This window comes from Mandrillus leucophaeus, unplaced genomic scaffold (genome assembly GCF_000951045.1).
Source record: "Mandrillus leucophaeus isolate KB7577 unplaced genomic scaffold, Mleu.le_1.0 Scaffold201, whole genome shotgun sequence".
Lineage (NCBI taxonomy): Eukaryota > Metazoa > Chordata > Mammalia > Primates > Cercopithecidae > Mandrillus > Mandrillus leucophaeus.
The window spans coordinates 2,030,118-2,040,443 of record NW_012102044.1 but is presented as its reverse complement, the minus strand read 5'-3'; positions in this window follow the sequence as shown (position 1 = coordinate 2,040,443).

Below are 10,326 nucleotides of genomic sequence, written 5' to 3'. Positions count from 1 at the left end.
ATAACGAAATGACTGGATCTCTATGTTTTGAAACAGAACCCCTTATGTTTGGAAAATGATGTTCTTCCTGTGGACATCGGGATTTCTGTGCCCTGCAGTACAGTGATGGGTCTGCCACAACCTGATATTTCTCCGAGAATAACTTCAGGTTAAAAAACACATTCATAGTAAGGTGAAGGTCTCAGCAAATGTGAAATAACATCTCACTGCCAGTTCCCACATCCCAGGCAAAAATTCCTTTAAGTTAATTATACATTATCTGAACTAGTGTGTACATGTTCAGTCTCTTCATATCTGTACACATCTTCTAGCACTTTTGTTCTGATTTCTAAAGAACCTTGACTAATTCACTTTAGCAAGAAGCTAATCCCGCACTGTAGGGCTAAGTATAAAACAAGTGACATTCTCAAATGGGTGACAGAAACGTGCAGGCGGGGATCATTAAGTACTCATTAGCCACGTGCCGTCACGTTAACCACGGGGTGTCGCACCAATTTTCTCTTCTTTGTCATGAGCCAGCACTATCCCCCTTTCATGGAGTACCACCACGGCGAATGGTGCCCACACCTCCCGCCTGCCGCTCTGCTTGTCACACAGTGGCCCCGAGCTGCATTTCCATGGCCACAGTCTTAGGAGTCCACTCAGAAAAGACTGTTACCTGGGCCTGTTGGTAACAGTGGTATGTAATTGAAATGGTCAAGTACCAGAAAAAATATATTTTTTCAGACTATTCAATGTATACAAGTGTTAGAGCCATGTGTGAAAATAGTCATTTTATTTCAACTCATGATTTTAGAATCTTAAAGATGGCCGTATAACCCAGACATTTAGGATTCCCAGGTTTGTTTTTATTTTCATTTTTTAATAATTTCCATTTAATTTTAGATTTGAGGGCACACGTGCAAGATTGTCACATGGGTATACTGTGTGATGCTCACAGACTGAGGATAGTATCCAAGTTACTTTTTCAGCCCTTGCCCCACTTTCTCCCTCCCACTTCTAGTCCTCCTCAGTGTCTGTTGTTGCCATCCTTATGTCTATGAGTACCCAAAGTTTAGCTCCCGCTCATAAGTGAGAACATACGGTATTTGGTTTTCTGTTCCTGCATTAATTTGCTTAGGGTGATGACTTGTGGCTGCATCCATGTTGCTGCAAAGACTATGGCTGCATAGTATTCCTTTATGTAAATGTACCACATTTTCTTTATCCAATCCACCACTGATGGGCACCTAGGTTGATTCCATGTCTTTGCTACGGTGAATAATGCTGCGATGAACACACGCACACATGTGTCTCTTTTGTAGAATGATTGTTTTCCTTTGGATATATACCCAGTAATGGGATTGCTGGGTCAAATGGTAGTTCTGTTCTAAGTTAAGAAATTTCCAAACTGCCTTCCACAGTGGCTGAACAATTTACATTTCCACCAACAGTGCATGAGCATTCCCTTTTCTCTGCATCCTCACCAACATATGTTGTTTTTTGTTTGTTTGTTTGTCTTTGTTGTTGTTGATTTTTACTTGAATAATGACCATTCTCAGGTCCACCTACATTAAAAATGGCCCTAAAATAAATCAGTTGAAGAAATTACATCCCAAAGATTCTTGATTTTTTCCTAGGTGAATTTTGAAGTCTTCATCAGCATATCCATATTAAAAGGAGATGACAGAAGCCAAAATAAAAGAATTATGGGCTGATAGGACAACTGGATTAAAATAAGCATCAGTTTCATTAAACAGGACTAACTTGAAAATAAATCTTTTGAAGACAAATTTTTATCCAACTCTCTAAATAAAGTCACCTTGATGGACAGTGGAAGAAATCACACCACGGAACTCCTTGAATAAAAACTTACTGACTTTAAAAATAATAATAATAATAATAATGGCCATTCTGACTGGTGTGCAATGGCATCTCATTGTGGTTTTGAATTGCATTTCTCTGATGATCAGGGATGTTGAGCATTTTTTCACGTTTGTGGGCCACTTGCATATCTTCTTTTGAGAAATGTCTATTCATGTCTTTGGCTACTTTTTTCGTGGAGTTATTTGATTTTTGCTTGTTTAATTCATTAAGTTTCTTATAGACTCTGGATATCAGACCTCTGTTGGATGCATAGTTTGCAAATATTTTCTCCTATTCTGTAGGCTGTCTGTTTACTCTGTTGATAATTTCTTTTGCTATGAAGAAGCTCTTCAGTTTAATTAGGTCTCACTTCTCATTTTTTGTTTTTGTTGCAATTGCTTTCGAGGACTTAGTCATAAATTATTTCTCAAGGACAATGTCCAGAATGGCATTTCCTAGGTTTTCTTCTAAGATTCTTACGGTTTATGGTCTTATATTTAAGTCTTTAATCTATCTTACATTGACTTTTGTATATAGTGAACGGTAGGGGTCCAGTTGCACTCTTCTGCATATAGATAGCCAGCTATCCTAGGAGCATTTATTGAATGGGGTGTCCTTTCCCTGTTGCTTATTTTTGTCAACTTTGTTGAAGATCAGGTGGCTGTAGGTGTGCAGCTTTATTTCTGGATTATCTGTTCATTCTTTTGGTCCATATGTCTGTTTTTGTAAGTACCATGCTGTTTTGGTTACCATAGCTTTGTAGCATAATTTGAAGTCAGGTAATGTGATGTTTCCAGCTTTGTTTTTTTTTTTTTGTTTTTTGTTTGTTTGTTTGTTTGTTTCTGCTTAGGATTGTTTTGATGTTTGGGCTCTTTTTTTGGTCCATGTGAATTCTAGAATAGTTTTTTTTTTTTAATCTAATTCTGTGAACAATGACATTGCTAGTTTGAAAGGAATAGCATTGAATCTGCACATTGCTTTGCGCATCATGGCCCTTGTAACCATATTGATTCTTCCAAGCCATGAGCATATTTTTCCATTTGTTTGTGTTACCTATAATTTCCTTCAGCAGCATTTTGTAGTTATCTTTGTAGAGATCGTTCACCTCCCTGGTCAGATGTATTCCTCGGTATTTTATTTTATTTTTTGTGGCTATTGTGAATGGGATTATGTTCTTGATTTGCTCTCAGTTCAAATGTTATTGGAAATACTTCTGAATTTTGTATGTTGACTTTGTATTCTGAAATTTTTTACTGAGGTCATGTATGAGTTCCAGAGCCTTTTGACAGAGTCTTTGGGGTTTTCCAGGTATCAAATCGCATTAGTGAGGAGAGATAATTTGACTTCCCCTTTCCCTGTTTGGATGCCTTTTATTTCTTTCTCTTGCCTGATTTCTCTGGTCAGGACTTCCGGGATTCCCAGTTTTAATTCTTAGTCACTCTTAGTTCCAACAATTGTAGCATGGACAACTATGAATTTATGACTGTACTCCACCAAGAATGTCTAGGCATTTAACCATGCTGTCTGCATTCAGTAGCTATCAGGAATAAGAGCTGTTAGACTTGAGCAAACGTATTGGTGGGAACGTGGCTGGGAAACGTCTTTAAAGTTTCTTTAACCCTGCTTCCCTGTTTGTCCTGCCAGCTAATGATATTTTTTGAAAGAAAAACTGAATTTAAACTCTGCTAACAGAGGCCTAACTCCATAGCAATGTGTTTTACAAATAGTAGGTCTTGATAAACATTTGTAGCACAGTTTTATATCTAACTCATGATCAACAATTTTCTCCTAGTTTTCCAATTAATAATTCTATGTAAGCAAATTTTTTTTCTTTCACTGTGATGTGATTCCATCATCATACAATGTATTTTGTATTTGATTTTGCCAAAATTATTTCTTAAAGCAACATTGGATTTCATATTTGAATTCAATAAACTAATACAAAATGGAGCCTGAATATATGGAATTGGTCTCAGTGAACACACTTGCCCAGATTTTCCAGGCAAGTCTTGGCCATCTTGGGAAATTCTGCCATTTTGTGCTACTGGTTTCACAGCCAGTAGTGGCCAATATACTGGATTGTATCACATGCAGAAATCTACAATTAATCTGATTTCATGTAACCTGATCCTCTCAGTAAACATACTCCATAAGAAAACAAGGAAAAGGAAGGAAGGAAGAAAGGAAGGAAGGAAGGAAGGAAGGAAGGAAGGAAGGAAGGAAGGAAGGAAGGAAGGAGAGATGGATGGTAGGTATAGAACGCTTTTAGGTTTTCCTACTCAAGCAAATCTTTTGCTTTCCCAGAAGAAACAGCATTCCCCCTTGGCATTTCACTTTTGTCACCAGCACTTAGAATTTCTAGTAGAGGGACCTCTGGAATGCAGAGCTATTATGGACCATTGAGGTCAAGGTTGATGCATCCAAGAAGGTGCCCTGCATTTTCTTGCTGGTCTTCACAGACTCCTCCTGTGGACCCTCCCTGGGCAGGAAGTGTCATTGGCCACGATCCTGCTGTGACCCTCCATTCAGCATCCCGGTTCTTTCTGCCTTTTAAAGCATCAGCATAATGTCTCTACAATTAATCTGTAAAGCAGCAGAACTTTGTGATTCTGACACAGTTAATCGCTCCCAGTATCTCTATTTAAAGCTTTCTAAAGACAAAAGTAAAGAAGACAATTATACAGATTGCAGAGACCAGAGTAAGATGAGCTTGGAGAGAAAGAGAAACTCAGAGAGCCAACAACAATATAACATAAACAGTTCAGCAAATAACAGTGCAATTTCCCAGCTAATAGAATGGTTTAACACCTGAATACATTCACATGCCTGATTAAGCACTAACAACATACACCCATAAAGGAAGATTATAAGTTGTAATATGCCTTTGCAAGAAGCAGCATATTAACCACTATTTGTATACTTCGCCAATTACATTCCTTTAATTCTTTCGTTTAGAAAACAGTTTACATTATAATAGCCAGCATCACTTCTGTTTTTAAAACAATTGGTTATATGTATATTGCCAAATTATGGGTCTATGGGACATTTTCATAAGAGAAAACAATTGCCAACGTGCCTGGAGAAGGATCTTTAACTGGAGAGTCTGGTGACATACGGATGCATGGCCATTCCTTCTTGCTATGCCAATGCTTCCCAGTGGATTGAACAGCCCATTTTTTCTTCTCAAGTTTTCTGCGAGCAGAGATTTGTCTTGCAGACATGAAACCCAGACAGCGTGGGCCTGTCCAGCTCCCTTCTTGCTCCCTGTGTGCACTGTCCAGGAGCCCAGCTCTCCCAGGCCACTGCACCCACCAGGGTCTACATGCTGGTTTGTCGCCAGCTATTCCATGGCAAAGGCCTCCAACACACCTTCCCTACCCAAATCCCAGCACACTGCTGGTCCCACACAGCTCAGCATCTGGCCTGCACAGGGTCTCCCCTGGGACCCAAACGTGTCAGAAACCAAGATGCAATCAGCAACAGCAACAGAGCCTTGGAGACAAAAGCCAAACCAGTGAAAAGCACCACCATTCAGACCAGAGCAAGCCAGGCACTCCCTCCTTGTGATGAGCAACAGGAAACTCCAGGTGGAGGCAGGAGGAGCCTGGGCGGTGTTGGGGCTTGGAAGGCCATACCCCAGAGCCTGGCTGGGACCTGCTGAGAGGCCCTGTCTCCAAATCAGGGCCACCTGGCCTGGGCGCCAGCCCCTCCCAGGTGCTGGGAGGGGCTCTCTCTGGAATTCCTTGTCTGCCTACCAAGGCAGCTTCAATGCAATTGTCTTACATCTCCCTCCTTGGGAATCTCATCAATGGCCAGGGAAGCTCAACCACCTGGGAAGGGAAGGAACAGGGGTTCCCCACACCCTGACTTCTCATCTGTTCTTCCAAGGGCAACTTCAAGGGAGGTTTTGGGGGACTTGATCTGCATAGTGAGGCGACCTTTATTCCTGTGCAGCTCCATCCCCCACCTTCCTGCCTCCACCTCCCGGGGCCATTCGCTTTTCCATGATGATTTATTGCCCCTCAGAAGAACTTCCCACCCTCACCAACCCCCCGCTCCCCTGTGGGAAAGGACACATCAGCCTCTGCACCGTGCAACACATCCGGGAAATTCCTGAGATTTCCGCCCAGGCACAGTCATGAACTGCATGTCCTTTTCTCTGATCGATCCACCCTTTATCCGCTGATTTTGGACCAAACCTTCAGAGGGCGGGTGAAGGGGAAGTGAGCCCACAGAAAGGTGGGCACAGCCAGGGAGCCACCCCAGGCAGGTGCAGCCTAAGCTTTGGTTCTAAGTGGAGAAGCTGAGCCTGAGAAGTGAGGTCTGGCAGGGCAGGTTGAGTTGGCATGGACCTAGGGAGGGTCCTGCCCCATGGCCACACACCAGCAATGCCGCTACCAGGGAAGCCACAGAGGAGGGGCTGGGCCCAAAGAGGGTTGAAGGGTTGTGCTTTGAAAGCCAAGTTCGAGGTCAGGGACCGTTGGCACTGAGGGATCCCAGGGCTTCACAGACCTGCTCAAAGGAACACAATTTCTCCCAATGTCCTAGGAAAGTACAACAGCAGAGGGAGGGGCTTAGCCCCAGTCTAACAGCTTAGAAAGGATGCCAAGACAATAAACAAGCAAGCCACCATTCCATGCATTAACTTACTGCTATCAACTGGATTCTGTGCCCCGAAATGCATGTGTTGGCGCTCTAACCTCCAATGAGATGGTATTTGGAGCTGGTACTTTAGGAGCTAATTAGGTTTAGATGAGGTCATGAGGGTGGGGTCCCCATAATGGGATTCCTGTCTCCATAAGAAGAACAGCCCAGGGTCCTCTCTCTGCCACGTGAGGACACAGCAAGGGGGCTGCTGTCTGCACATCACGGAGAGAGCCCTCACCAGGAACTGAATCTCCCAGCACCTCGATCTTGGACTTCCAGCCTCCAGAACTATAGGAAATCAATGTCTATTGATTAAGACACACAGTCTGCGGTATTTTGTCCCACAGCCTGTGATGACTGAGACACTCACTTAACACCATAAAGGGGTGTGGTAAGAACATAACACGAAGGGCCCAGCTCCACCCTCCCTGCACCCACATCTGTGTCTTCCCACTTGGGGCTTGTGCCCAGCTCCACCCCTTAGCCCTGGCTGAGCCCCGTGCATCGTGGTTTGTAAACAAACCATCAGAAGCTGGGAAGTATTCACGCCCAAGTCCTGATGGCCCCTGCTCCTTTTCCACCATGGTCATGAGAACGTGCTCAAGCCAGCCTGCGGGGAGAGGCACACAGTCTGTATCTCCACAACCCCAGACGAGAACCAACTGCCATAAGTGAGTGAGAATAACTGAGTGAGCCCAGCCCAGACCTGAAGAACTGGCCAGCTCAGCCCAACCAACATTGCTGGCCACAGGCTTAAGCCACTGAGTTTTGGAGCGGTTTGCCATGCAGCATTATGGTGAAAACAAATGGCTTAGACTTGTGGGAGCTATCAGCTTAGAGGCTCAGAGGGGTATTTGACTTGTCAGAGGTCATCAGCTAGTAAACCACTGGCCAGGAATTAAATCGAGCTGGCGTGACCATGCTGAGTGCTTAGCCTGGTGCACACTGCCTCCCACAGCCTAACCCACCACGGACACACGTCCTGCAAGCATGCGCTCATAGACATGCACGGATTGGACTAGAGGAAAATAGGAGCTGCCTCTGCTTCCCTGCTATTCCCACTAAGGACAACAGAAAGCCCCGGACACTGCCCACAAGACAAATAGAAGTCTTAGAGAGCTGGAAGGAAGAAGGTAAACCCACTGGGGACCTTGGATCGAGGAATTGCCCAGCAGGGAGTTCCCTGGGTTTTCCTTTTGCCTCATGTCTCCCGAGTGGGTGCTGGAGAAGCTGGCAGCACAGAGATGGCCATGGATTCAGACCAAAAAAAGACTCCGGAAAAGCCTACCCTCTGCAGCCACAAGACCAAGGAAGCAGCAGCCCTGCAGGACACAGTAACTTCTCTCCTCCAGCCAAACACCACAGAGCTGTGGCCCTGTCCCCACCCCTCCAGCAGAAGTCAAGTGGGGAGCCTGGACTTCTGCCCTCAGCACACTGTCACGAGATGCCCCAAACCCCTCTTTGGGTGGCATGGGAACAGGCTCACGGAGGGGAACTTGGACTTCCACCCCCAGCTGGTGGTAGCAAGGCCCATTCCCCTCCCCACCAGGATGGTGACAAGAGAGGCAGCACAAAGTGAGAACTCTCATCACCCCCCAGCTGTCATGAGGCCACCACCCCTGTAGTTTCACCTGGGGCCATGTGGGACCAGTAACGAGGCACTCCTGCTCCACCTGCTGCCAGCGGTGCAGAGGTGTCCCACTGTGCCAGTATCTATGAGGGCAGAGAAGGAAGCTGGACTTCCACTCCCAGCATGACAGTGACACGATGGCACCTGCCCTCACCCAGGGTCAGAGAAACCTGCTAAATGGCAAGATGCAGGTAAGATGCAGAGTCTCACAATAGGATGTACAAACTGCCCAGGTTTCCATCAAAAATCACTTGTCATATCAAGAACTAGGAAAATCTCAAATGGAACAAGAAAAGACAACTAACAGAGGCCAACACCAAAATAACACAGACATGAGAATTATCTGACAAGGCTGTTAAAGCAGTGATCATAAAAATGCTTCAACAAACATTTACAAACACTCTTGAAACAAATGAAGAAATAGAAATTCTCAACAAATTAAAGGTTTCAGCAAATAGTAAAAAATTAAAAAAAGAACCAAATGGATATTTTAAATCTAAAAATACAATATCTGAAATTCTAAAAATCACTAGATGGGATCAATAGCAGCATAAAAAGACAGAAAAGAATCAGTGATGCAAAGATAAAATAATATAAATTTCTCAGTGTAATCCACTATATCAGCACACTAAAGAAAAAAGAATTACATGATCATACATATTCACGCAGGAAAGAAAATGACAATTGTTTCCAAAATGATACACAGATTTAACACAATTTTCATCAAATTCCAGCTCTTCTTTTGCAGGTACAGACAAGATTATCCTAATATGTAACATAGAAAGTCAAAGGAAGAGGAGTCGATAAAACAGTTTTGAAAAATAATACTAAAGTGGAAGCAATTGCCCTTCCCATTTCCCAGACTTTCGTCTCGCCTCAGCAGTCAGGACAATACGGCACTGGAGAGGCATAGACACGTAGATTAACCAAACAGCAGAGAGAGCCCAGAAATAGCCCCACACACGCATGGCCAGCTGGTTTTTAACAAAAAGCCGAAAGCAAGTCAATGGAAGAAGAACAGAGCACCAGTTTAAATGTAAGTCTTATCACGGAAACATCCAGCATAATTTTTTTTTTTTTTTTTTTTTTTTGAGACAGAGCTTTGCTCTTGTCACCCAGGCTGGAGTGCAATGGTGCATCGTGGCTCACTGCAACCTCCACCTCGCAGGTTCAAGTGATTCTCATGCCTCAGCCTCCACAGTAGCTGGGATTACAGGTGCGTGCCACCATGCCCAGTAAATTTTTGTACTTTTAGTAGAGACAAGGTTTCACCATGTTGGCCAAGCTCGTCTCGAACTCCTGACCTCGGGTGATCCACCCGTCTCAGCCTCCCAAAGTGCTGGAATTACAGGTGTGAGCCACTGCACCGAGTCCAGAATAATTTTTGACCAAATGTCTGGGTACCAGCCAAGCTGACATACATTTAATCATCGCAGGACCCAGTGGAATCACAAGGTCTTTATAAATCAAGAGAAAGGCAGAAGGCAGAACTGGAGATGGGGAGACTTTGCTACTGGAGAAATGTGGGCAGCCTCCGGATGGTAGAGAAGATGAGGAGCCAGATTCCCCAGAGCCCCAGAGGAAATGCAGCCGACAGCACCCTGGCTTTAGTCTCGAGGCCCAATTTGGACTTCCGGCTTTCAGAACTGGTAAGAGAATGAATCATTGTTGTTCTCAGGCACTAAACCTGCAGGAATTTGTTAGAGAAGCAACAGGAAACTAGTTCAGGTGTGAACAGACATGTTGCCGAGAGGGTGCACAGGTGGCAAGCATGCAAGATGTGAGCGTCGCCAGCCGTTGGGGAAATGCAAATTAAGGTCACAAGAGATTGCCACCACACTCCTATTAAACAGCTGAAGTGCAAATACAGCCAATAGCACATAGGGACAAGGACAGTGAGAAGCCGGATTTCACATATGTTGCCGGTGGCCATGTAAAATGAAAGAGGGACTCAGGAAATAGTTGGGCACTTTCCTGAAAAACTGAACCTACACTTGCCACACGACCCAGCAATTGCACTGCTAGGCATGCACGCCGGGAGAGCGAAAACTTACGTCCACACAAAACCCATACACAGTTGTCTATATTAGCTTTATTTGAAACAGCCTCAAACTAGAAAGCACCAAAGAGTTCTTCAACATAAGAACAGGTAAGCAAAGCGTGGTACAGTTATGCCACGGAATGCCTGCCGCTCAGCCATGAAA